This window comes from Armigeres subalbatus, chromosome 2 (assembly GCF_024139115.2).
Source record: "Armigeres subalbatus isolate Guangzhou_Male chromosome 2, GZ_Asu_2, whole genome shotgun sequence".
Lineage (NCBI taxonomy): Eukaryota > Metazoa > Arthropoda > Insecta > Diptera > Culicidae > Armigeres > Armigeres subalbatus.
The window spans coordinates 292,774,114-292,798,255 of NC_085140.1; the positions used below are offsets into that span (position 1 = coordinate 292,774,114).

Below are 24,142 nucleotides of genomic sequence, written 5' to 3' on the forward strand. Positions count from 1 at the left end.
AAAATAGCAATTGCCTTAAAAATACGTTCATTGGAGATCTTACTGATGTTCCCTTCTATGCGTTATTATTTTCGAAGAATTCGCATGTAGCTGAATTGAGGCTTAGTAAAATGCTTATTAAAGGTTTAACGAATCAGTTAATAAAGTTGTTTTTCAAAATGAGATGTTGAAGTTGTATAACTTCGCCAAAATTGTGTGAACAAAGCTTGAACAGAAGTTGTGATAAGAAATAGTACAGACATTATTCAACACAGCGCTGAATTAAATCATCACACTGATGTTAGTTCAACTAGTGAATGTTTGTTGGGAAATTTTTAACTCAATATTAGGTAGTTTTCTCACTCCCTTTCATGAATGTTATTATAAACAAAGAGAGCTGCATCGACCAACGTGTGCTGTTCCGTGGAAGAAGCCAAATTTGAGTTGTTTTCACCATAGTCTCGAGTGAGTGAAAATAACATAAATTTGAGTTGGTGAAACTTCATAGTGGGTGAAAATTCAACACGGGAGTAAAGGCAAAGTACTCACCGGATTTTTTCGCATTTTACTTATTTTTGGCTTCTTCCACGCAAGGTCGGATTTGAGTGAAAGGAACCGTCAAGTGAGTTGTTTCGCGGTTCCGTGCTTGTTTGTAACTATTTTACGCCAAAAAATGACAAAATATTGGATTAATTACAACTAAAGCTAAAAAAATATCCAAAACTTGAATCATTGTTTTTAAAGGTAGTTGACGTTTGTTTACAAATTATTTTTTTTATCCATAGCAAACTAGATGAGTTCTAATGTTTTCTACCTCCTTAGGGGAAGGGGGAAACTTGATCACCCCCTGTTTTATTGAGAACTAAAATACACAGCAAAAAAATTTGTTGAATATTACATCGAAATCGATGCAACCAATTGAATCCATCGGCTGTTGAATATTACACTGCGCGATGTACACGAAAGCCTGCTGTGTAATAAACAGTAGCGATGTAATTTGCTTTCGACGTAATAAATCAGACGACGTAATTCGAGCAATGTACAACAATGAGATGTAAAATAGTATTGAAAAATTTAATTTTTAGGGAGATTCTCTTCTATGAAGTAATTTGTATCCCATGATTTCATAACAAAATTATTACTTTATTTAATGTTTTTTTAAGTTGTATAAAATAACACTATTAATTCTTATCTAGGTCGCGCAGTGATACATGACGGTTTTGCCATCCAGCTATATACGGCAACTTGATCGTCAATTTTCTCGAGATATTTCTCGGGGTATTTACAGGCAAGTTTACAGGTAGTTGTCTTCAATGATCTTCATGCGCTGATTGGAAATTTACTCTGTAAAATTACCGTCCGGTGTCCGGTGAAGAAAAACGGTAGACCTGAAATTTTGGATTTTAGGTTAAAGTATGTTCTGAATCTGAAACATAACAACATTTAAAAAGTTAGGTAGTAAAAAAAATAATCCTTCTGGTATTTCAAAAGGAACCGTTTGGAATTCTTAAGGGATCGTTTAGGGTTTTAGAATGGAATCGTTCGGGGATACAGAAGGGAGTGGGATTTAAAAAATAATCGTTTAAGGATTCCAAAGGACATTGTTCAAAGATTTACAAAGGGATTCGTTCGGGGAATTAGAAAATAATCGTTTGGATTTTTGAAGTGAATCGATCTTAACTTTAAGAGTATAGAATTCTTCGAGAATTCTTAAATGGTTTCTGGCATTTCGTAGCGAATTGTTCGGGACTCCGAAGGGAATTTCGAAGCGAAGCGTTTGAGAAGTCCAAAGGGAATCGTTCGGCCATTTAGGAGGAATTCGTTCATGGAGCCCGTAGCTGATCGTTAGAGGATTGAGAAAGGGATCCTTCAAGGATTTCAATAATAACGTTCAGGCATTTTGAAGTGAATCGTTGGATGATTCCGAAGGGAATTGTTCGGGGATTAAAATGGAATGGAATGATCTGAAGAATTCATTTAAGAATTCCGAAGGAGTTTCGAAGCGAATAGTTCGAGAAGTCCGAAGAGAATCGGTCGGATATTTAGGAGGAAATCGTTAATAGATCCCGAAGGGGAGTTTTGGGGGGTTTAGGATGGAACGATGAAAGGAATCATTCAAGGATTACAAAAGGAATCGCTTGAAAATTACGAAAGAAATCGTTCGGGATTCCGAAGGGAATCATTCTGGAATTCGGGGTCTTCAGTAGCCTTGCGAGCAAAGGCGTAGGATTGCCAATCCGATTTAGAGGAGAATTGTTCGAGGATTCGAAAGGAATCATTCTGGTATTTTCAAGCAAACCATCCGGAATTCCGAAGGGACGCATTCAGGGGTTTAGAATTAAATTGTTCGAGGATCCCGGAATTCTAAAATTTCTAAAATTTCGAAGCGAATTGTCCGGGAAGCTTGAAGGGAATCGTTCGAGGATTTAGGATGGAATCGTTCGGGGATTCCGAAGGGAATAGTTTTGGATGTTCAAGGAAATCGATAGCAGATTCCAAAAGGTATAGTTTAGAGATTCCGAAGTGAATCGTTTTTTGGATTCAGAATGGATTTGTTTGGGGATTATAAAGGGAAATATTTTGATTCAGAGAATGAATGAAATCGCTCGGTGATTTCAAAAGGAATTGTTCGAGGATCCTGAAAGGAATCATATAAGGAAACTGTTCGAATATTTAGCAGGGAATTGTTCGGGTATTCCAAAGGGTTTCGTTCTGTAGTTTTGAAGCTAATCGTTTGCAAAGTCTGAATGAAATCGTTCGGGGATTCACGAGGGAACCGCTCTGAAACTCTGAAGGATTTTTTTTGGGGAAGTCAATTGAATATTTTGAAAGGAATTGTTCTGGCATTTCTAGACGAACCGTTCCAAGATTCCAAAGAAAATCGTTCTGGAATTACGAAGCGAATCGTTCGATAAGTTCGAAAGGCATTATTCGTGGATTGCGAAGGAAATCGTTTAGGGATTTATAAGAGAACCGTTCGAGGATTCTGGTATATCGAACCATTCGAGATTTTGAATGGAATCGTTCGGGGGTTTAGAATGGAATTGTTCGAGGATTCTGAAAAAAAAATCCTAAATTTATAAAATTTTGAAGCAAATTGTTTTAAGTTTAGGATGGTATCGTTCAGGGATTCCGAAGGGGATAGTTTAGAATTTTGAAAGGAATCGATAGCGGATTTCGAAAGGTATAGTTTAGGGATTCGGAGGGGAATCATTTGGGGATTCAGAATGAACCGTTTTGGGGATTCTAAAGGGAAATATTTTAAGATTCCTAAGGGAATCGTTCGGGGATTTAGATTTAAATCGCTCGGGTATTTTGAAAGGAATCATTTGAGGAAATTGTTCGAAGATTTAGCAGGGAAGTATTCCGAAGGGAATCATTCTGGAGTTTTGAAGCTAATCGTTTGCAAATGACTATTGGATAGAGCGTTTCGATTGTTTTCAGTGAATCGAAAAATCGAGTTTTGTCTATTCCACGCCCGTTTATATCATGCCTCGTTCGCTCTCTTGCGGTGTTTCAGCAATCTTGCCCATGATGTATTCGTCTCTTCCACTAACTGCTCATATTCGCCGTCATATCAGTCGTTTCTCTTATCCGGGGCACCGTGCCAAGTATAGCGGTTGTGGTACTGCCAATGGCGGATCGAATATCTATCCAGCCATCTTCAAGAGAAGCTGCGCTAAGCTGCCCTTCAGTTGGAAGTGCCACTTTCAGTTGCTGCGCGTAGTCTTAGGTTAGTCTACTGTCTTGTAGTGGTCCAATGTTTAGCCGCGGCGTTCAGCTTCGACGCGTGTTGTGCACCGTCGAAAGTTTTGAACGCAAGCATACTGCAACGAGGTAGTGGTCGGATTCAATATTCGCACTGCGGTAGGTGCGGACGTTCGTGATTTCGTAGAAGAATTAGAACGCGGTCGATTTGGTTTTCTATTTCTTGATTAGGTGATCTCCACGTGTTGTGGATATTCTTACGGGGAAGAAAGTGCTTCGGACTACTATTCTGTGGGAGGCTGCAAAGCTAATGCATCGTTGGCCGTTTTAATTGGATACGGTATGCAGACTGTCCGGTCCGAACACAGATCTTCTGTACATTTTCTTCCTCCCAACCTGAGCGTTCATGCCGCCGATGACAATTTTGACGTCCCGTCGTCCGATTTTCGGGGTACGAACGATGGATGGTTCTCCCAACAGCTGATGTACCTCGTGGCTCATTCGCCTCCTCAACGATCGTCCGCCACCTGCACCATAGATGGTACGCAACACTTGCCTTTCGAAAACTCAAAGTGCGCGTTAGTCCTCCACGAGCATCGTCCATCAGGTCTGGTTTTGTGTTTAGAATTTAGAAACTCCATGCTCGCTTTTTTACAGTTTCTGTCCTGTCCACGCTTCCACGGGTCTTCTGATGACAATTTATCGCCAGCTAAAGGTTGCGTACTTATGTGGAAGTGTAGCCTGGGCACTGTTGTCCTTCTGACATCAGCTAGAGCTAGAGGGTGCGTCCTGTGGGATCTGCCTAGGATGTAGTGGGGTTCGACAGTGGGCTCTGTTGAACTTCTATAAAAAGCTGCATGTGTCCCCAAGCAGGCCCTATCAAAGCGACCGTGTGCCGCTCAAAGCGCACTAGCCTAGTCCTGGTGTTGGGTGGGAGTTTAAACAAATTTGACCCGACTGATCGAGCGTCTGTTCACCAAAGTGGTGCGGTTCCAACAGCGTCTGTTCGGGCATCCAGCTTCTCAGTATGAAATGCTATTCCCCGGAAGCTATACCTAAGATGGCAGCCCCATCCCGGTGGATAGGGATGGGCGAATTTAATGCGAAGATCGGATCCGACAACTCGAACCATGAGCGCATTATGGGACGACATGGTGATCGGGGGATCTCTCTTAACTCATCGACCGGTTTACAAGGTCACGTGGGTCTCCCGAATCAGCCGAAAATGGAAACGGAGCCTTCTTGATTTACGAAATAAATGTAGTGCCGATATCGCGCCTGATAATCACCTCCTCATCGGCAAAATATGCCTGCGCATAGCGCGGATTCGTCGGCAGGAGGAGAGAGTTGGACGACGGTTCAATACACGCCGACAGGAAGATGCCTCGGTTAAACGGTCCTTTGTTGAAGAACTGGAGACGCGTGCTGCATAGATATTCCGAAAGGTAGCAGCGTGGAAGACCAATTAACAGCCATCAAGAATGCCTTCATCGCCACACTGAGGATACTGGCCGTAAGAACATCATAAGATTCTCTTTTGAAATTTGAAAGAAAGAAAAAGAAAATGTATTGATTTTCATACGATTCTCTAATGAAATGCATTTCATACGACAATCTTATGGAATATTTTCAGTTTGTTTAAAAAAATTTAACCTGGTTGCGAACCTTGGACGTCGTGATTAGGAGGCGTGTGTTTACACCACACGTCCACCGACGCTTCAAGGAAGTGTCTTGTTGGATATACAATAAAAAGATAGATCCTCAGTGCACCAGCTAGAAAAATCTAGGCGAACTGCGCACCGAGAGAAAATAATGTTGCCATATTGTCACGCTCCGTATAATTCTGGAGCAGGTCAACGAATTCCAAGAGTCCTTTTACTTGGTATTCATTGACTACGAAAAAGCTTTCGATCGTCTCAATCACGAGAATATGTGGGGCGCCCAGAGACGCAAGGGGGTTCCTGAGAAAATCATTGGCCGCATCGAGGCACAGTATGAGGCCTTCTCGTGTAGAGTGCTGCACAATGGCGTCTTGTCCGACCCTATCCGGGTGGTAGCTGGTGAATGCTGGATCATTAGGCCGGATCAGCAGTGGGGAGTAAGAAGTGAAGGAAGAAGGACGAAGAAAGAAAGAAGGAGAAAAGAAGAAGAAGGTAGGAAAGAAGGAAGAAGGAATAACAAAGAAAGAAGAAGGAAGCAGGAAGAAGAAATTAGGAAGGAGGAGGAAGGAAGGAGGAATTAGGAAGGAGGTAGAAGGTAGAAGGAGTCCAAAGTACGTACGATTTCCAGCCACTATGCTGCCGTAATCTGAAAAAGTGACATATACGCCATTTTTCAAAAATGGTGTTAACGAGTACTACTTATCGAGCTCTTTAACAGAAAAATGAAAAACATGCATGTTGTAAAATGGCGGTTACGTCACTTTTCCAGATTACGGCAGTATGCGTCTCCGAATTTCTCTGCTGGCATCGTTTTCGGCAGTCACCAGTGAGCCCAAGTACACAAATTCTTCTACCACCTCGATTTCGTCACCACCGATGCAAACTCGCGGTGGGTGGCTTACATTGTCTTCTCTTGAACCTCTTCCTATCATGTACTTCGTCTTCGACGTGTTGATGACTAGTCCGATCCGCTTAGCTTCCCTCTTCAGTCTGATGTAGGCTTCCTCCATCTTCTCAAAGTTACGTGCCATAATATACTCAATCCAGTTGAAACCCAAAATTGGGTGCTAGCGAAGTTGGATTTTTCTCACAATCCGTACGCTAAACCTAACTTCGGAAGTGGTGCGCTGAATAGCGCTTCGCGATATGAAAACAGCGCACCACTTCCGAAGTTAGGTTTAACGTACGGATTGTGAGAAAAATCCAACTTCGCTGTCCCCCAATTCCGGTTTTCAACTGGATTGAGAATATCTATGTCGTCGGCGAAGCCAAATAGCTGGACGAACTTATTGAAAATTGTACCACTCGTGTTAATCCCTGCTCTTCGTATTACCCCTTCCAAAGCGATGTTGAAAAGCAGACACGAAAGACCATCACCTTGCCGTAACCCTCTGCGTGTTTCGAAGGGACTCGAGAATGCCACTGAAACTCGAACTACGCACATCACCCGATCCATCGTCGCCTTGATCAACCGTGTCAGTTTATCCGGAAATCCGTGTTCGTGCATTAGCTGCCATAGCTGGTCCCGATCGATTGTATCATATGCGGCTTTGAAGTCGATGAATAGATGATGTGTGGGCACGTTGTATTCGCGGCATCTCTGCAGTACTTGGCGAATGGCGAACACCTGGTCCGTGGTGGAGCGTCCGCCCATAAAACCCGCCTGGTACTGCCCCACGAACTCCCTTGCAATTGGTGCTAGTCGACGGCATAAAATGTGGGAGAGTACCTTTGTAGGCGGCGTTCAGCAATGTGATTGCGCGGTAGTTGCTACAATCCAGCTTATCGCCCTTTTTGTAGATGGGACACACGACACCTTCCATCCACTCCTGCGGTAAAACTACCTCCTGCCAAATCTTGGTAATGACCCAGTGCAGCGCTCTAGCCAGTGCCTCACCACCGTGTTTAAATACCACAGGGGCTTTGTTGTTTTTCAGCCGGCCAATCTCCTCCTGGATTTCCTGGAGACCCGGAGCCGGTAGAATTATGTTCTGCGCGCGTTCTCCCAGGTCCATCACCATATACCGCCATCTTCGTCTGCCACATCGCCATTCAGGTGTTCTTCGTAGTGCTGCCGCCACCTTTGGATCACCTCACGCTCGTTCTTAAGAAGGTTCCCGTTTATGTCCTTACACATATCAGGCTGTGGCACGTGGTCCTTACGTGAACGGTTCAACTTCTCATAGAACTTTCGTGTGTTATTAGTGCGGTACAGTTGCTCCGTCTCTTCACGGTCTTGATCTTCATGCTGGCGCTTTTCCTCCGAAAAATCGAGCTTTGTCTGTTCCGCGCCCGTTTATATCGTGCCTCGTTCGGCTTCGTGCGGTGTTACAGCAATCACGCCTATGCTTCATTCTTCTCCTCCACCAACTACTCACATTCGCCGTCATATCAGTCGTTTCTCTGATCCGGGGCACCGTGCCAAGTGCAGCGGATGTGGTGCTACCAATGGCGGATCGAATATCTCTCCAGCCATCTTCAAGAGACGTTGCGCCTAGCTGCTCTTCCGTTGGGATTGCCACTTACAGCTGCTGCGCGTATTCTTGGGCTACTCTACCGTCTTGTAGCCGCCCAATGTTAAGCCGCGGCGTCCGACTTCGGCGCGTGTTGTGCACCGTCGAGAGTTTTGAGCGTAGGCATACTGCAACGAGGTAGTGGTCGGATTCAATATTCGCACTGCGGTAAGTGCGGACGTTCGTGATGTCGGAGAAGAGTTTACCGTCGATTAGAACGTGGTCGATTTGGTTTCCCGTTTCTTGGTTAGGTTATCTCCATGTGGCCTTGTGGATATTTTTGCGGGGAAAGAAGGTGCTTCGGACTACCATTCCGCGGGAGGCTGCGAAGTTTATGCATCGTTGGCCGTTGTCATTCGATACGGTGTGCAGACTATCCGGTCCGATGACCGGTCTATACATTTCCTCCTTTCCTACCTGTGCGTTCATGTCACCGATGACGATTTTGACGTCCCGCAGTGGACATTCATCGTATGTCTGCTCTAGGTGTGCGTAGAACGCTTCTTTCTCGTCGTCGGGTCTCCCTTCGTGTGGGCAGTGCACGTTGATGATGCTATAGTTGAAGAAACGGCCTTTAATCCTCAGCTTGCACATCCTTGCGTTGATTGGCTGCCACCCAATCACACGATGGCGCATCTTACCCAGCACTATGAAGCCGGTTCCCAGTTCGTTGGTGGTGCCACAGCTTTGGTTCAAGGTAGCCGCTCGATGCCCGCTTTTTCACACTTTCTGTCCTGTCCAGCAAATCTCCTGCAGCGCCATGACGTCGAAGTTGCGGGTATGTAATTCGTCGTAGATCATCCTGTCGCAACCTGCGAAACCTAGCGAATTGCAGTTCTATGTTCCAAACTTCCAATCGTGATCCTGTATTCGTAGCCTAGGTCTTTGCCGATGATATCGAGTCGCATTATCTCTTGGTTTTCCAGGCGGCTTATTGGGCCTGCGCAAACCTCCTGTCTCATCAGAGAGCCGTCGTGTCAGGGCTGTTTAGCGCCCTACCTAACACCAGGACTTGGGCTTGTGCGCTTTGAGTTTCACACGGTCGCTTTGGTGGGGCCTACTTGCGGCTACATGCAGCTTTTTATAGAGGTTTAACAAGGCCCACTGTCAAACCCCATCATACCTAGGCAAGCCCACAACTCGCAGATGGCCTGGGGAGGGACGTCAAGCCCTTGGGCATAGTCCCTGCTGCCCGTGGAGCACCTAAACGACTTCAAATTTGCTGATGACGTTACCTTCCTCGCTCAACGGCATTCTGATAAGCAGAGTAAGCTCGACGACCTTACCGAGCGCTCCTCTTTGGCAGGTTTACTGCGGTGAATCGCATAGCTGTCCCATATGCATAGGAAACCCAGCAAAGATGGGACAGATATGCGATTCACGGCAGTTTAGTCATCAACGTGAACAAAACCAAATCTTTTTTTTGTTAAATATCTAGCTAATTTGCGAAAAAGAATCCACGTGTCTTGGAGGACACGAACCTCAACCTCCTACTCTCTAGATAGGCTTGATAACCCCTACACAACAAGACCACTTAAAGGTCCAGTTTGCGAAAAAGCCATCAGGATCCGCGTACCAACCTCCACCTCCACCGTTAGCTCTTTTTGCAAATTGAATATCTTTCGGATGCTTGATTTGTCCAATCTTTACATGTGCTTTACTATAGTATATCAACAGTCAAGTCCCTCCAAGACACGTGGATTCTTTTTCACAAATCTCACATCACTTTGTCCATTTCGAAACAAGTGCTGTGCATGTATGCACAGCCAAGATATTTAACAAAAAAAGATTTTCGTACGGCCGAGTTGGCGAATAATATGCAATTAATTTTAAAACCAAATCGTTGGATGTAAACACGGTGACCACTTCCAGTTTCGCAATAGCCGGGCATTAATCAGTGGAGAATGTTGAAAGCTTCCAATATCTTGGTAGCCAAATAGCATCAGACGTCGGTACCAAGATAGACATAGGCGCATGAATCAAGAAAGCAAGGGCTGCCTTTGCGAGTTTAAGAAATATCTGGAAAAACAGGCAGATAAGTGAACGCACCAAAGTACGAATTTTATACTCTAACGTGAAATTTGTGCCGTTATACGCTGGCGAAACATGGTGTTTATCAGTAGAGAACACTCAACGGCTGCAAGTGTTCATCAACAGATGTCTGCGGTATATAATTCGGGCCTGGTGGCCTCAGAACTGGATCTCAAACAATGAGCAACATCGTCGTTGTCACCAGAGTCCGATAGCAACAGAAATTCGGGATCGGAAGTCGTTCGAAATTTTTGGTTTTACAGCCGGCTTATTGGACCTGCGTGTCAGGTCTTTTCAGTGTTCCACTTAACACCAGGACTTGTGCGCTTTGAGCGTATCTCAAGATGTTTTTATTCGATTTTATTCGGAATACCAGAAGGATTTTGGATATTAGAAGAAGTCTATTCGTAATTTCAAAAGAATTCCATTCGATCCTAAAAGAATTCTTTTTAGAATTTCAAAAGGGTCCTTTTCAGAATATCTTCTTCTTCTTCTTATTTGTATTTGGACATTGCAGTGTTCATTAAGCACTTCCACAGTTATTATCTGCGTGGTTTCTGAGCCAAATTACCATTTTTGCATTTGTATATCATGAGGCCAACACGGTGATACTTTTATGCCCAGGGAAATCAAGACAATTTCCAACCCGAAAGTTTCCTAGACCGAATCTAAACCAGCCACCTTCAGTATGGCTTTGGTTTGTAGTCGCGCATTTTATCTCCACGCTAAGGAAGGCCCCTTCAGAATATCAGAAGGATCTCAAAAGGATTCCTGTCGAATCTTAAAATGATTCCATTCGGAATCTTAAAATGATTCCATTCGGAATCTCAAAAGGATTGCATTCGAAGTCTCAAAAGGATTCTAATCGAAATCTTAAATGAATTTCATCCATAATCCCAAAAGAATCCCATTCAGAATCCCAATAAGATTCCATTCGGGATTACTAAAAGATTAATTTGTTGAGCAACGTTTGTTGAGGGCAAATCCCATGTTAATAAATCGATTTCAGTATGTATGTACCTTGTTAAATATTTATAAAGGCCGATAGATTTTGAGTTACATGTGCAGGCCTACAGAATTTAATGAAGAACTGGAACATATTATCACAGATAAACAGACGTACAGACAATTTCCCTGAAGTTTACTGCCGTTCTACGCATGATTGTCCCATGTCCATAGGAAATCCCAGCAAACATGGGACAGATATGCGTATGACGGCAGTTTAGTACTACAAACTCAATAGAAGGCGCTGATGTGAAATGTCTAACACGAAGGTATACGATTCGCGCCTCTGGATGTGGAACTCACAAACAACTGAATTTGAAACGTCTGTTTGACTGTGATATTATGATACCATAGGTACCGAATTAAGTTTTGTAATCCTCTGATCTAAATTCGATCGCACCAACCCTAATTTCCCCACAGCTTTCCAGCACTATTTCTGGGGATAAGCTGTACTTAATCTTCCGTAATCTGAAAACTGGCGTATACGCCATTTTCTAAAAATGGTGTTATCGAGTAGTACTTATCAAGCTCTTTATCAGAAAAATGGAAAACAAGCACGTTGTAATTTGACACATACGTTACTTTATCAGATTACGGCAGAAGGGTAATCATTCACACAGGCACTCACACCAGCCGTGCGGTAAGATGCGCTGCTATAAACCACGTGCGGGCCATCCTTAGCTGTGCGGTATGATGCGCGGCTATAAAGTAAGACCATGCTGAGGCTGGGTGGGTTTGATTCCCGGTGCCGGTCTAGGCAATTTTCGGTTTGGAAATTGTCTCGACTTCCCTGGGCATAAAAGTATCATCGTGTTAGCCTCATGATATACGAATGCAAAAATGGTAACTTGGCTTGGAAATCCCGCGGTTAATAACTGTGGAAATGCTGAATTAATGCTAAGTAGCGAGGCGGCAATGTCCCAGTGGGGAATGTAGTGCCAATAAGAAGAAAAAGGAAGGACTCACACCATTTGTGACATACCTGGATGCTCACTCTAACACTCCACTGCCATGCCTCGAGGAGTCAATAACGGTAACTGCCTTGGCCAACCGATACTACGTTAAGACACTCCTACACAGTAAAAAAAAATTTGTAATATCGCATCAGATTTGATGCACATCATCGCCGTCGTAAATCGCGTGTATTATTACATCTGTTTGGAGTAACAAAAAATGACGTAATTGGTATTTTGAAGCCAAAATGAAACGATGTAAGACGTAATATATTCGACGTAATGGGAAAAACGACGTAATAACCAGCCAGCAGAAACCTCGCATTCGGCGGCTGGATTAGGGGTGTTCGGGAATTTTCTTTCAAGATTTTAAAATCCTTTTTTAAAAAAGTTAAACTTTATTTTATTTTTCATAATTTTGCTCGTCAATATAACAAAATATATAATTGAATTTGTATCAATATAACAAAGTACTCTATAAAATATTGCCTTTCCGGTATATTTTCGGTTTTGGTTTTTCAAAACAAATATTCTCATAGATTTTCAGTTTTCATGATTAAAGAATAGTATTATAAGCCGTCTAAGACGAATTAAGTACTGTCCATTTAATTCCACCAGGTAATTTTCGTTATCTTTGCAGATACGTATTTCGACCACAACTGTGTGGTCGTCTTCAGTGTCTTGTACTTGACTCGACTTACGTATCTGCAAAGATAACGAAAATTACCTGGTGGAATTAAATGGAGAGTACTTAATTCGTCTTAGACGGTTTAAAACATTCCACTAAAAGAGCTTAATATATTTCTCTGAGTATTTTAAGATTTTTGGCGGCGGTGACGGCGTGGGATGGTGTGGATTTATGTTACACATTAAACATTTTTTTGTCAATATTTGATTTATTTCACTTAAGAATTCTTTCGGAAACTCCTTGTAAAATTTCTCCACAAATTTCTCTAAAAACACCATAAGAAATTTCTTCTCAAATTTCTTCGAAAACTCGTTTAGAAATTCCCCAAAAATTACTTCAAGGATTCCTCCGGCAATTTCTCCTGCAGTTCCTCCCAAAATTCCTTCACGAGTTCTTTCGAAAATTCATTCAGAAGTTCATCCGTTAATTCCCCCAGGACTTCCTTTCGAAATTCTTCCAGAGAATGTCTGCAGGAGTTCTCATGGGAAATCCGCCCAGAGTTCATCAGAAATTCCTTCAAAAGATCCATCAAGTATTCCTCCAGCAGTTCATTTGGAAACTTATTCAAGAATTTCTCCGGAAGTGCTTTTAGGAGTTCCCGAAATTTCTCCAGAAGATCTTCCGGAAACTTCTCAATGAGTCTTTGAGGATTTTCATCCATTAGTATCTTCGGAAATTCATGCAGAGTTCCTACGGCATGTATGCCAAGCAATTCTTTCCAAAATCATCCAGGAGTTCCACTGGAAATTACACAAAACTGCTTCGAATATACCCCCGTGAATTCCTCCAGGAGCAGTCTCGGAATCTCTCCAGGAGTTGCTTCGTAAATTTCTTTGAAAATATCTTCAGCAATTCCTTCACTCTGGAAAGTCTACCAGAAATTCCTCCTGAGCTCCAGGAGCTCCTCTGAAAAGTTCTCCAGTAGTTTTTTTTTTTGGACATTCTTCCAAGGGATCTCAAGGAAAGACCCTTAGGAATTCCTTCAAAAATTTCTTCCGGAAATCCTCCAGGCGTTCCTATGGAAAATACTCCAAAACTGTACAAAAATATCTCCACCAATTTCGCCCACATAACTATCTAAAAAATTACTTCAGAAGTTTCTACAGAAATTCCTCCAAGAAATCCTAGAGAAATTTCTCCAAGAGTTTTTTCAGAAAGGAGTTCCACCAGGAAGTTCTCCGGAAGTTTCTCTAAGAATTACTCCAGAATTTCCGGCGGAAGCTCCTCCAGAAATTCCTGCGGAAAGTCCTCCAGAAATTTCTGCGGAAGTTCCTCCATGTATTTCTGCGGGTCCACCAGGAATAGCCGTGGAAATTCACTCAGGAATTTTTCAGGAAGTGCCTATAGGAATTCCTCCGTATGTTCCTCCAAGAGTTCCTGCGGAAGATTCTCCAGAAATTCCAGCAGAAGATCCTTCAGGAATTCCTGTAGAAGTTCCTGTAGGATTTGCTGCAGAAGTTCCTCCAAGAATTCCGCCGGAAGTCCTCCAGAAAATTTCGCCGATGCTTCCTTCAAAAATTCCTCCGGAAGTTTATACAGCAATTACTGCGGAAGTTCTTTCAGTAATCCCTGCAGAAATCCCTCCAGGAATTCCTGCGGAAGTTTTTCCAAGAGTTCCTGCGGAAGTTCCTCCAGGAAATCTTCTTCCAGAAACTCCTGCGGGAGTTCCTCTAATAATTCCTTCCGAAGTTGCCCCAGGAATTCCTGTGGAAGATACTTCAGGAATTGATCCGGAAGTTTCTCTAGGTTTTTTTTTTGAGGAAATTCCTATAGGAATTCTTCCATATGTTCCTCCATGAATCCCTCCGGAAGTTCCTTCAAGAATCCCTCCGGTAGTTTCTCCAGATTTTTTTCCGGGAGTTCCTCTGAAAGATCCTCAAAGCAATCGTGTGAAAGTTCCTCAATGAATTCCCGCGGAAGCTCTTCCAGCAATTCCAGAAGAAGTTCCTCCAGGAATTCCTGCAGAAGTTCCTCCAGGAATTCCTGCGGAAGTTCTATCAGGAATTGCTCTGGAAGATCCTCCAGGAATTCCTTCGGTAGATCCTCCAAGCATTCCTCAGGCAGTTCCTCCATAAATTCCAGCGGAAGTTCCTCCCGTAATTCCTGCTAAAGTTCTTCCAGGAATTTCTCCGGAGTTCCTCCAGCAATTTCTGCGGAAGTTTATACAGGAATTCCTGCGGAAGTTCCTCCAGAAATCGCTGCAGAAGTTCCTTCAGGAATCGATGCAGAAGTTCCTCCAGGAATTCCTCCGGAAGTTTTTGCAGAAGTTCCTCCAAGAATTCCTGAGGCAAATAATCTAGGAATTCCTGTGGAAGTTCCTCCAGGAATTGCTCTAGAAGTTTCTCCAGGACTTCCTTTTCAAGTTCCTTTAGGAATTACTCCGAAAGTTCCTCCAGAATTTGCTCCAGGAGTTCCTTCAGAAATTGCTCCAGGAGTTCCTCCAGGAATTGCTCAGGAAATTTCTTCAGTAATTCCTCCGGTAGATCCTCCAAGAGTTTCTCAGGAAGTTCCTCCAGAAATTCCTGCGGAAGTTCCTTCAGAAATTTCTACGGAAGTTCCTCCAGGAATTCCTGCTGAAGTTCTTCCGGGAATTGCTCCGGAAGTTCCTCCAGGAATTCCTCTAGAAGTTCCTCCTAGAATTCCTCAGGAAGTTCCTCTAGTAATTCCTGTGAAAGTTTCTCCAGGAATTGCTCCCGAAGGTCCTCCAGGAATTTCTTCGGAACTTCCTCCACGAATTGCTCTGGAAGCTCCTCCTAGAATTCCTCAGGAAGTTCCTCCAGGAATTCCTGCGGAAGCTCCTCCAGGAATTCCTGCGGAAGTTCCTCCAGGAATTCGTGCGGAAGTTCCTCCAAGAATTCCTGCGGAAGTTCCTCCAAGAATTCCTCCAGAAAAACTTGCGGAAGTTCCTTCAGGAATTCCTGTTGAAGTTCCTCCAGCAATTACCCCGGAAGTTCCACCAGGAATTCTTCCCGCAGTTCCTCCAGGAATTGCTCCCGGTGTTCCTCCAGGAAGTACTTCCAGCAATTTCTCCGAAAGTTCCTCCAGGAATGCCTTCGGAAGTTCCTCAAGGAATTCCTCCTGAAGATCCAGGATTTCATCCGTTTCTTTATTAAGGAATTCATCGAAATGTTCCTCCAGGCAGTTTTCTTTTCAATTTCCTCGAATTTCCTGCTCCACAGAAACACCTTGGAAAATTACATGGAATACCTATAAATCCACCTCCCACTCAACTCCGGGAATTCTTCCATAGATTCTCCTAAAAAGAAGCTCAATTACGAATTCATCCTGGAAATTTCATGAGCTCCTTCAAAAATCAACCGGAAAATTCCTTCGGGTATTCTCTTTAAAATTCCTTTAAGAGTTCTCTTAGAAAATTGTTTAGGAATCCTTCAGGAATTCCTCTGGATATTTCTAAAGAAATTTCTCTTGAAATTTACCCAGTTATTCCTCCAGAAAGTTTGTATCATTTTTCTAGAAATGCATTCAATTTTTTAAAGTTTTTATATTTTAAAATTTCAAAATTTTTAAACTTAAAATTTTTCAAATTTAAAATGTTTCAAGTTTAAATTTTTTTATTTTTAAACATTAAAATTTTAAATTTTTAAGTTTTTAAATTTTTAAATTTTTAAGTTTTTAAATTTTTAAAATTTTAACTTTTTAAAGCTTACAATTTTGAAGTTTTGATTTTTTTAAATTTTTGAATTTTAAATTTTAACTTTTAACTTTTGAATTTTAGAATTTTTAACTGATTAAATTTTAAAATTTTAAATTTTTTAGATTTTTAAAGTTCTAAATTTTTAAATCTTTAAATTTTCAAATTTCTAAATTTTTAGATTTTAAAGTTTTTTAATTTTCAAAATTATTTTTTTTTTAATTTTAAATTTTCAAATTTTAAATTTTTAAATTTTAAATCTTTTAATTTTAATTTTTTAACTATTTTACAAATTTTTAAATTTCTAAATTTTTAAATTTAGAAATCTTGAAATTTTTAAATTTTTAAATTTTTAATTTTATATCTTTTAAATTTTTGAAGTTTTTTTAAATTTTTTTTATTTTCCATCATTTGAAATTTAAAGATTTTAGGATTTTAAGATTTTAAGATTTTAGGATTTTAAGATTTTAAGATTTTAGGATTTTAAGATTTTAAGATTTTAGGATTTTAAGATTTTAAGATTTTAGGATTTGAAGATTTTAAGATTTTAGGATTTTAAGATTTAAGATTTTAAGATTTTAGGATTTTAAGATTTTAAGATTTTAGGATTTTAAGATTTTAAGATTTTAAGATTTTAGGATTTTAAGATTTTAAGATTTTAGGATTTTAAGAATTTAAGATTTTAGGATTTTAAGATTTTAAGATTTTAAGATTTTAGGATTTTAAGATTTTTAGATTTTAAGATTTTAAGATTTTAAGATTTTAAGATTTTAAGATTTTAAGATTTTGAGATTTTAAGATTTTAAGATTTTAAGATTTTAAGATTTTAAGATTTTAAGATTTTAAGATTTTAAGATTTTAAGATTTTAAGATTTTAAGATTTTAAGATTTTAAGATTTTAAGATTTTAAGATTTTAAGATTTTAAGATTTTAAGATTTTAAGATTTTAAGATTTTAAGATTTTGAGATTTTTTAAGATTTTAAGATTTTAAGATTTTAAGATTTTAAGATTTTAAGATTTTAAGATTTTAAGATTTTAAGATTTTAAGATTTAAGATTTTAAGATTTTAAGATTTTAGATTTTAGATTTTAGATTTTAAGATTTTAAGATTTTAAGATTTTAAGATTTCAAGATTTCAAGATTTCAAGATTTCAAGATTTTAAAATTTTAAGATTTTAAGATTTTAAGATTTTAAGATTTTAAGTTTTTAAGATTTTAGGATTTTATTGTCTCATTTTTGAACTTTAAAATTTCAATTTTTGTTTTTTTTTATTACATAATACGTCTTGTTTTTCCTTGTTGACACGACTATAGGATGCTGATCAGGCCGTGACTGCATTCTTCGACTACTCGCATGTTACCATTGCTTAGCAACTACTTCCGTTAATCCCATTCCGCCAGATTGCTCTTGTACCGGACTCCATCAAATAGTAGGTCGAAGCATGATCCTGACAATTTTGTTCTGTAGCAAAAATTGCCTGCAACAAATAATAAATAATTCATTCACCATTCAGTAGGGACACGGCAGGTATTTTCGTCTCGAAAACCAATAAAAGAGATGCTTTTTTGCAAAACTCATACGTACCAAATCGTAAGCTCAGGAGAAACGTTCTGCTATAGTGGGGTTCTAGCAAATGTACGTTGCTTTCGTTGGTATTAGCCCCTACGACGATGGACGGAAATACCTGCCGTGTCCCTACTGGTCGGGGACGGTTTTCATTTCAGTCGATCAGAAATAAAAACTTACCAGCGCGGTTTCATTTATCCTGCTTCCTGCTCCTGGTTGATCTTTTACGGTACTTCATCAGGCATACTCATCCAGAATCCAACCTTGGTAGTTTGGATCTGCAAGAAAGTCTGAAGTCTTATTGGAAAGAGATCGGACACTGGGCCGGTTACTCGTGTACGATGATGAAACTGAAAAACATCCCACAATTTTTAATCAGGCGATCGAAAAAACTATCAGAAACTTACCTGTACAATTTCACTTACAGTGCCAATTCCACGAAGGTATCAACGAAGCACTTTGCGGTTCCATATCATCCTTCTCGTTATTCGTCTTTCTGTAAAAAGATGTGATTCTTTGCGCCGGCTGGGTACAAATAAAACTGCATACTAAACTTACCTACAAGAGATTTTGTCACAAATACCAGGTCGGAAACACTGTTTTATATTTCAACCACTTCCTAATGACTTACTTTTGGTTTTGAAAAGCAATTAAACTAATATTATTTGAATAATCATCGTTTTTCGATGCGAGCAGAATGGGATGAAAATTAGACTGACTGCCGGCAGAAGAGCTTGCTTTGTTGACATTTTACAGCGTGCTTTGTGAAGCGATATCACTGATGTTGGTGGTAATATTACGCTGGTTTCGCGTTAGTAATCAATTTGGCAGGTAATTTAGCGTTGGATCGACGTAACTGAAAAAATAATTTTCTCGATTGAATGCTGCGTCGAGGAATGCAATAAAGCGTCAATATTGAACAATATTACATAAAAATCGTTATTACGTGCGTTTTTCATGTACGTTCCACGAAAATACGTTGCGGCATATTAATATTTTTTTGCTGTGAGGGAAAAGCACTAGTAGAGATATCACCATATTATTATTGATCCCAGACAGAGGATCAATATGTAATGTTGGCGGTATTATTTTATCAAAAATACATTTCTGTTTACTAAATTCATGTGCTGAGAAATAAATATATACCTACTTACATACCTGCTCACACTTACTGGAGAACACTCTCCTTCCATTAGAGCGCTACTCATAGTGCACTAACTGAATTCCACCTCGTCTCTTTAATCGAGGATTTCAGACACTTCCTGGGTATCAACTAGCCGTTTTCGTGACAAATCGCTAAATTCTTTTTCCAACTTTCCAATGAATGTTCCAGGCCAGACTTCAAATCTAGAATGTTTTATTATTAATTTAGATTATTATTGTCAGCAAATTTAATGTTTTCCCACTCACCAGATGAAACTAAATATCCAGAGGCGTTTCACAATAAATAGTTTAAATATAATAGTTAAATAGGTACGTAGATATATTAATATTTGAAACTTAAAAAATGCTCAGCATGCAAATTGCAAACAACAAAATCAAAATGGCTAACCGGTTTGCGAAAGCGGCGAAATCAGTTTGACCAGTGTTGCGAGATTTAAAATAGCATTATCATTTAATGCGATATTACACAAATTTGGTGTGATATCGCACAAGGAAATCCGAATGACTGGGTTGCATTCATTTCGATGTGATTTTCAATGTTTTGATATGTGAATATCACACATATACAACGTAGAGAAAAATCGTAAATCTGTTTTGGTGTAATTTTCAAGCGATGTAATATGGCATCCAAAAACAATGTTATTGTACATACGAAATTCGGCTTTACATCTGAATTTAGGTACATCGCCTTAATTACGTTGATGCATATTACATTTCTTTTTGCTGTGTAGTTTTGTTCTAGCATTTTTTTTAGTATAAATCCTCTAGACAAATGACCTTTAGTGGTGAGTTATTTTCTGGATTGACAACCTTATTTATTCCGCAGGGTGGTTTGTATGTTTAAATCTTCCTAACAACTTTTCATAACAATGGTCAAATGCTTTCGATTTTTTCACAGCTTACTTACTTGACTTACTTGATGGGCTACAGCTCTTCGATGAACCTACGCCGAATGGAGTATCTTTCTCCACTGGACTCGATTTTGGGCCAATCGCTTCCAGTCGCCCTGAACATTGAGCGCCCTCAGGTCCTCTTCAACTGCAAAAAGCCATCGTGTACGCGGCCTTCCACGAAGCCTACGGCCTCTTCCGGGTTCTCTACTAAATATTATCTTCGCTGGACGTTCTTCTAGCATACGATCAACGTGACCAGCCCACCGTAGTCTGCCGTGTTGGATAAGCTTAATAATATCCAGCCCTTTTTACACCTGGTACAATTCGTGATTCATGCGGCGCCTCCAGATACCGTTCTCCTGTTTACCGCCGAGTATTGTCCGCAGCACCTTACGCTCAAACACTCCGGAAGCTCTTCGATCAGCCTCCTTTAACGTCCATGTGTCATGACCGTATAAAGCCACCGGAAGAATCAGAGTTTTTTGTTTGTTTCTAGGACAAAGTTCATCACTTAAGAATCAGACTAGTATACAGCGCGAGTTTTGTTTTCGTTTGCAGACTACGGGACTTAAGCTGGTTACGAAGTTCGTAATAAGTACTATTTGCAGCTGCAATACGCCTTCTTTGCACACCAGCTCTCCTAATCGCTGCCCCGAGCGCTATATTGAACAGTAGACTCGAGAGTACATCACCCTGCTTTAATCCATCTAAGTTAACAAATGACGTCGATATTTTATCCGCAACCCTTACACTTGATTTCGATCCGTCCAACGTTATACGAATCAGCCGTATCAGTTTCGCCGGAAACCCATGTTCAAGCATAATTTGCCATATTTCATTCCGTTTCGCTGAATCATATGCCGCCTTGAAATGAATAAACAGGTGATGTGTCTGCAAGTTGTACTCCCGTAATTTATCAAGGATTTGTCTCAGGGTGAATATTTGATGTGTCGTTGATCGGCCCTCACGAAAACCTGCTTGGTATTCGCCGACGAAGGACTCTTCAAGCGGTCTCAACCTGCTGAACATAATACGGGACATAATTTTGTACGCCGAATTAAGGACCCCGGTAATTGGCGCACTCCAGTCTGTGCCCTTTCTCCCTTTCTTGAAGAGAGGGCAAATGAGGCCGTCTAACCAGCTAGCAGCCATTTCCTCGTTTACCCATATTTTCGACATAATATGATGCAGAACTGCTCACTGCTGCTGCTCACTGCCATGTTTGAGAAGGTAAGCCGGGAGCTGATCCTTCCCCGCAGCCTTATTGTTTTTCAGCTCTTTAACAGGTTTTTTAACCTCATCTAGTGTAGGTGACTCCACAGCTCCATTTATAAAACCTCCGCATATCATTTTGCTCCATTTTTTCCTGCGCCTCACTAATAACTTGTTCTTCGTACTCCTTTTTCTTCCTGTGGTGGGTTCGTTTTTCGGCTGCTCTTGCTTCCTTGTACCGATCTCTATTCGATCGGGTACTCGACACCAACATCCGGCTTCTGGCAACGTTCTTCTCGTCTGTCACTCTCTGACACTCCACTTCGATCCAACCCGTCGTGGATCGCCTCTGTGCAGTGCCTACAACTTCTCTCCCATAGATCGTTGATGTTGTCGCTAATGTTGATTGCACTTATCCGTTCGTCGAGCTTCTGGCGGTACTCAGCCGATACTCCTTCCGCCGACAATCGCTGTATATTTTAACGCATCGTTCGCTGTGATCTTTCGTTCGATACAGTTGGCAACCGTGATCGAATTTTACTGACAACGAGGTAGTGATCAGAGTCAATGTTCGGACCTCTGAATGTCCGCACATCGATAACATCCAAGAAATGGCACCCATTCACCAGAATAGGGTCTATCTGGTTTTTCACAGCACAAAGCTATAAATATGCTTAATGATCTGTACTGATGAAAATGTCAACATTCCATCAAAGTTTTAGGATATTTGGGTTTGAAGTTATTGCCTCAACATGGGTACACTTGATCCCCCTAATCATTCATACAAAAATTTGGCGAAAAAAATCAAAAATATATAAATCTGTTCTCAGGCTCGATCTCAGGCTTTTATTTTTTTTTCGTAGATTTGACAGATTTGATGAAGGGTTGGCAGAAAAAAATATTTATTGCGTAGATATCGTAGAAAGGGGGTCAAGTCAAATTTTAAAATTGCATTTGCTGTCGAGTTCAATGACAAAAACGAACAGTGGGTAATGTCTGTGACATAACCGCTAAGTGGACGTAGGACTTGACTTGACCATGCCTTTAAGATACATAATATGTCCAAATTTCTCACATCAACTATTTTGGATAAATAATCGGCGTTGCATACCATTCCTTGGCAAAATCTTCTCATCAAACCGACACAGAAATCAAATCTACCTCGAACAAGAATCATCAAAAACAATTCAGGAAGTATCTGTCCGCTCACGGAATATTAGCCTCGACAGAGGCAACCTTCCCACTGAAGGACTGCCTGAAATAAGCCACAAATTGGCCCAGCAGGGGATGTAGGGCCTCCTAATCCGTGCGATAGCGACTGAAGGAGAACATTATTTTAACTCTTAGAGCCTTGAAAAAGGCTGCTTGCGTCGGCTAAGTGCAAAAAGTAAGAAAACGATCTTTCAAATAACCGCGAATTTTTAGTGATGGTATAAAAGACTGAATGCTCTGCGAGCGAATGCACTTTTCTGGTATACCTTAGTTTGTATCTTCTCTGCTTCCCAATTGCAGGGCCAATCAGCCAGTGTCTTGTATCCCGCTTCTTTGTCAGCCAAAGCGTCATCACCATCAACGCGTTCGAGAAGGGCTTCTTCTTTTTTACGCTTGTTGCTCGCTGCTGGCGTCTATTTCCTAACGGAACTTTTCGCTTGATACAGGCCGGGCAGGCGAGCTTAAAATTGCAGTTCAGGTGAGAAGTACTTGTTCTTTTCTGAGACAACATTGTTAGTAGTAGATGGAAGGAAACACCCGGACATGGGATTTCGGGTGATAAGATTTAGAATTGGTAACATGGGACGATCATTCAGTCACGTTCGCTTTGTGTGCGGTCAGTATCAAACAATGTTTATCTAGATATTTCTTGATCAATGCCAAAAAATCCAACATTTGATGAAAAATCGATTGATAGTTTATTAATGTTTGAGCTGTTATCGGTGTTTTTTTTTTAATCTAAATATCCAAATATTATGTGAGAGATTTGGACATCTTATGGTTTTTAGGTCGTTGAAGTCCTTCGTCCACTTCGCGGTTAAATCAGAAAAATTATCCACTATTTATGAAAATCACGCATAAAATTTTATCACTAGAATATTGGATTTGGCACCCAAGTACAATTTCTATCCCGAAGGGTATTGAAAGCTTTGATATTGATCTCTATTATTGGCTCTCTGAAGAACCGTTTGTTTTTTGGACATACTTGCTGCATCATGTGGCTTTTCTTCAGCCTGTCTCGGCTCATCACCGATGCCGGCCGGTCTCGGCTCGACTCTGCTGCTGCTGCCAGTATCTGCTCAGCATTGCTGCTTTGTCGGGTCTGTAGGGTGGACTGCTGCTGTACTGGCTAGGTTTCGGCTGATGATGGTGGCTTGATGGTGCTGCCGGTCGGTGCAGACTTCATTCCCTGCTAAAAGGTGTGGAGTGCTGTTCAATCGATGATGCGGTTGCTTCGCTTGTCCCGGTCAGAATGAAAGGAAAAAATCGCGCTGCGCTATTTTATGGCTTCTCGGCAGACCCAGCGGCTGCTAATTCACTGGTGTCTGCACCAATCAGAACGTGGTAATAGAATGATGCAAGAATTATGCGGTGCCCATATTTATAGGTTCCCTTGATCTCAATGTTTTTCATTGAAAACAGTTTCATGCCTATTGAACCAAGTTTTCGGGTCTTATCAAGCATGGACATGAAAGGCATACTTGAAATCTGTCGATTGAGGGGCTTACCGCAGAAATTCGTTCATTGAGACGAACGCTATTAACGTTTAAAATCTTTCAACACAGCGTAACGCGGTCGATTTGAATATTTTGGAATGGCACCCGGTATAGTAAAGAGAGACGTAAGTCCTACGTCAAAATCGTTTATGTATACGCACAGCAATTCAAAAATTCCGCGTATTTCGAAGGAAAAATATTTTTAAAAATCTGAAGGCATCTTTCTAATTTTATCAAAGCAAGTTCTTGAAGAGGGATCAACTTCCTCCGAAAATTTTAATAGTCGATTTTTGTCTGTGATACATAGGAAATCAGAAAAGGGGATCAAGTCTCCCCAGTCTCCCCTAATGTCAAAATGGAGCGAACTCAAACTGCCATTACCCAGCACAAAATACTGGATTGATCAC

General features: G+C 40.8%; 1 protein-coding gene and 2 long non-coding RNA genes across 4 annotated transcripts in view; all 3 read right to left on the reverse strand.

Annotated features, from left to right (window-relative positions):
* Window positions 1–24,142, reverse strand: part of LOC134212420 (uncharacterized) — a 243,672-nt gene that overhangs the window by 56,457 nt on the left and 163,073 nt on the right. The window lies entirely within an intron of this gene.
* Window positions 1,154–19,320, reverse strand: LOC134216540 (uncharacterized). 2 transcript variants are annotated; one of them, XR_009980715.1, is made up of 4 exons: window positions 19,169–19,320; window positions 18,917–19,105; window positions 11,880–11,969; window positions 1,154–1,367 (listed from the first exon to the last, which is right to left on the reverse strand). It is a non-coding gene; the product is annotated as an uncharacterized LOC134216540 (long non-coding RNA). The 2 variants fall into 2 exon arrangements; XR_009980714.1 differs by lacking the exon at window positions 11,880–11,969.
* On the reverse strand, window positions 17,207–18,739 carry LOC134216539 (uncharacterized). The gene is made up of 4 exons (XR_009980713.1): window positions 18,317–18,739; window positions 18,166–18,254; window positions 17,777–18,108; window positions 17,207–17,669 (listed from the first exon to the last, which is right to left on the reverse strand). It is a non-coding gene; the product is annotated as an uncharacterized LOC134216539 (long non-coding RNA).